The sequence below is a fragment of the Pinus tabuliformis genome, chromosome 5_2 (assembly GCF_031772625.1).
Source record: "Pinus tabuliformis cultivar Carrire ecotype Pingquan chromosome 5_2, CPIR1, whole genome shotgun sequence".
NCBI lineage: Eukaryota > Viridiplantae > Streptophyta > Pinopsida > Pinales > Pinaceae > Pinus > Pinus tabuliformis.
Window position 1 is genome coordinate 639,851,085 of NC_142306.1, and position 4,351 is coordinate 639,855,435.

Consider the following 4,351-nt stretch of genomic DNA (forward strand, 5'->3'; position numbering starts at 1 on the left):
AGATCTACTAAATCCGACACAACTTACATAAAATAAGGGTAAAACCCTTTATGACACTTTACTATCTACAAGCTCTGAAACCACATCTTGCGAAGACTTTACATTCTTTACAAGAAAAGTTGGCCTTTTTGCCCCAAAACTTGGGCTTTTGCCCCAAAATTGACCCTAGATGACCCTGTCCCAACACCAAGTAACCGTGAACTGTAATATACACCTTAGTGAACAAAGGACTTAATTTATATGCAGGAAATCTCCCTCAATGCTATGTTCAGTGTATTACAGTAGACAAGGCATCTGACTTGGTTACCTATAGCTAGGATAACAACCTATAGGGGATTTCCAAAATATACTTGATGGTATGTGGAAGTGCAGTTTGTATTAGTGTTGTCAAATGCGTAACCATTTGATGAAAGAATTCCCATATATTTTACGTGTGTGGAGCACCATCCAATATACCTAAAGGTATGTCATGCGGAAAGAGTCAATTTTGCGGACAAAACCGACCTCCCTAGAAGCTAAGGCTTTCTAGTGACAAACAAGACAATTAAGCACTATCTTTACCTAAACATGCATTTAAAATACAAGAAACCAGGTGTTTAAAGTATACCTTTAGTCCAATGCTGCTTGTAGTAGTCCAGCCTATCCGATCCAGATGAGCTCCTCCTTCTCTTCGAAACCTGCATTCACTATCAAGCAAACGATTACATAGCACCTGAATAACTCATAAAATAAAACATATTCATCATAAAGACCAAGGAGTATATGAAACAAATTATATATAACAACTTGTTGAGAAAAATGAACTTAATTGTATTAAGTGGAAATAAAAGAAACCATTACAACCAGTGCCTTGGTGTTGTGCAGGTCCCTCCCAGGGTCCAGCAAGAGTTCTCCTCTACTTTGATCAGCTCACCCACTTCCAAATGAAGCTAAGAAAGGATTGGGATCTCTCCTCTCAAGCTCTATAAGGGAGTCCTAATTTCAGCAGCATCTACCCTTAGGAATGTTCAGCTTTCAACCTCCCCTCCCTCTGGCCCAATGCCTGTATTTATAGTGCTTTAGAGGAAGTTAATCAGGTCCACCATCAATGGGATAAGCCCCTCTTTGAATGGGATAGCTCCCCTCTTGATGGGATAAGTTCCTCTTTCATAGGGATACATGAACCATCTGGAGGCGCTCAATACACGTCAAACAAACTTCTAGAATGCTCTAGAAATGACCACAAGTAACTTTTTTGAAGTGAAACTTGCGCCTTTTGACCTTTACAGGAGTACGCACCCACCCCTTTACAGATAGAGCGTACAAGTACGCAGGTATTGTGAACTTGGGGTGCGTACACGCAGGTAAGGCTAAGAGAAACTGCGTAACCAGAGTTATTTGACTTTTTAAGGACTTTCTCTCTTTCTTGGAGTTTGACATGAGGAGTAGAGGTATGAGACTTGCCAAGGGGGATAGTATGACAATTGATAGAGCCATACTGACTGTAGATAGTCATGGTGACAAATTTTAGTGTAACAGATTGCCCCCTAAAGTGCGAAGCCTGTAGTAGATTAGGGTTTCATATCATCTAGGAAGGGTGAAGTACTTTATCATTTCAAGGATTATCTTGTGGAGAGCCCAGTCGGAACCTGCAAATATTCAACACAAAATACATATATAAGATCATATCATCGCTGAGGTAGGCATTCCCATACTCAGATTGAAAACTTTAACTAACAAACTAACTACCGCTCCGATACAGGAATGATTTCGTAGTACAACATAATCATAGACTCATGTAGACACAGTATGGACACAGCCGTCTGTTTATGATTAGTCTACTGTACAATGAATACAAAATTCCTCGCAGCCTGGATGGTGGAAACTAGATCCAGGGTCTTCATTTCTACTTCCCGAAAAGGTACGATTCTATCCATGCGAATAAATGAGTTGATGTCGAACATGGTAGAAACCACTTGATTACCAGTCAATGATGTAAATTGTTAACAAGTGTGAGAGAGACCACCAGTGATGTCAATGGTTCTCAAAGTACCCAGTACAATCCATGAGATGTGAATGAATGTGTTGATGTCGAACATGTCACGGAATCCTTCGATCGAAAGTCAATGATGTAAACTGTCGTCAAAGGCGAGAAACCTGCCATTGATGCATGCAGATTTCAAGGTACTGACGATTTCTAGGTCATCTTTCCAGATAATGTGCTGATGTCGATAGAAAGCGACCTGTTGCAGGCAAGCCCACAACACGAAATCATAAATTAAGTTGAAGAAATGTAGTTGTAAGGACTGACTAAGGGATGGTCGAGATGGATGACAAGTATTTTGCAGATGAATGGTTTATTTGCAGTGACCTCTTGAACACATAATGACACGACAGATGGCTTGGTGACAATTGACCCAAAGTTAATACCCGGAACCGGTTGAAGATTTTCAATGTGGTTTGATCAACTGTTAGGCGAAGGATTTCCCAACCCAGGTGAATGAAAAGTGTCGTGTTCAAGAGTGGTGATAAGGTTTCTTCCGAGACAAAGGATAACAAATAGGCTCATTTTTCTCTCTTTTCCCCCACCATTTCTGACAAGTACCTCTTTATTTTTTACAAGCTTGAGGAGGATAACATATGCTTGATTATAAGCTCATCCTTCGGATGATTCCAACTTAGTTTATATTCGAACCCTAAGAAGGAGTGGTCCATTCCTGTTTGTAATCGAACAGGTCCTTTACTGTGAAATTTTAACGAGTCCAGTATAGGAGAAACTCAGCGTTTTTCAATTTTAGAGAGTCTGAAAAAACTTAAGAAGACTCCAGGGTTGAACTTTTTCGTAAATTTGTGTCTCCCAAGCCTAAAAAAGTATAAAATAATACTTGAGAGAACCGCTTGATCTTTTACGACCAAGGAGTACTTTCATAATTAGTGTCTTTGACCTGAAAAGTAAAAAGCGATCAAGGACACGTCGTTTTATTTCCAATATCGAATTTGAAACGACAAAAATCTGACAATCTTTTCATGTTTTTACGGTCAGAAAAGGGCTGTAAGAGGACCGTCTTTTTAATTCTATTTTAACGAGCTAAAAAGAAACGCTCGGCAATCTTTTCATGTTTTAGGAGTCAGAAAAGGGCTTAAAATATGACTCTAAGGTTTCACTTTTTCGTAAGTTTTAACGATTTCTAAAAAATGATAAAAATGTACTCATGGTTTTCATTTTTTCGTAAGTTTTAATGAGTTCGAAAAAATGATAAAAAATGTATTCATATGGTTGAATTTCAACTTAATTTATGAGCAGGAAAAGACGGAAAGAACTCGACATTTTCATTTGTTTTACGAGAATGAAAGATAGAAAAATAATCTCGGGATTTTCATGAGTTTAACAAGTCTTGAAAATAACTGAAATTGACTCAAGATAGGTTTCATTTTTACAAAAGCTTGAAACAGAGAAAAACTATGCTTCAAAGTAGTTTCATTTTTACGCAAGCTTGAAACAGAGAGGAAACTGTGCTTGAAAATAGTTTCATTTTTACATAAGCTTGAAACAGAGATAAAACTGTGCTTGAAAATAGTTTCATTTTTACACAAGCTTGAAACAGAGATAAAACTGTGCTTGATGCCCCCTAAGCATAACTGCTAGAGCGCATGCCCCCCAGCTTCATTTCATTCAACTAAGTACAAGCTGGATGGAATGAAGGTTCATGTATGAGATCATTTGAAAGACTCGACCTAAAACTGTAAGAAAATTATGCAAAACACTGAAATAACTAACCTAAATATACAACTTAACATTTATGAGATCTAGTCAAACTCTCGACTCAAGTAGAGGAGGATTTGTTTCATTTTTTAACGAGCTTGACACAGGAAAATAACTATGCTCGAATTCGGTTTCATGTTTACGTAAGCTTGAAACGAGAAACTATGCTTGTTATAAGTTCACATGCCCCCAGCATAATGACGCAAAATGAGGTACATGCTCCCCAAGCTTCATTGCATTCAATGAGGTGGATGGAATGAAGCTTTACTTTCAAGATCTCGGAAAGACTTGTGGGAGTTGTTTCATTTTTTAGTGAGGTTGACACAGGAAAAGAACTATCCTCAAAACCCTTGTTTCATTTTTTAAACAAGCTTGACACAAGATAAGGAACTATGCTCATAACTACTCTCTACAATCTACCTAACAAGGAACTATACTTTAAAAACCTTGATTCATTTTTTAATGAGCTTAACACAAGACAAGGAACTATGCTCATGACTACTCTCTACAATCTACCTATATAACCTATCCTTATTTTATTTTTTAACGAGGTTGACACAAGACAAGGAACTATCCTCGAACCTGATTCATTTTTTAACAAGGTTGACT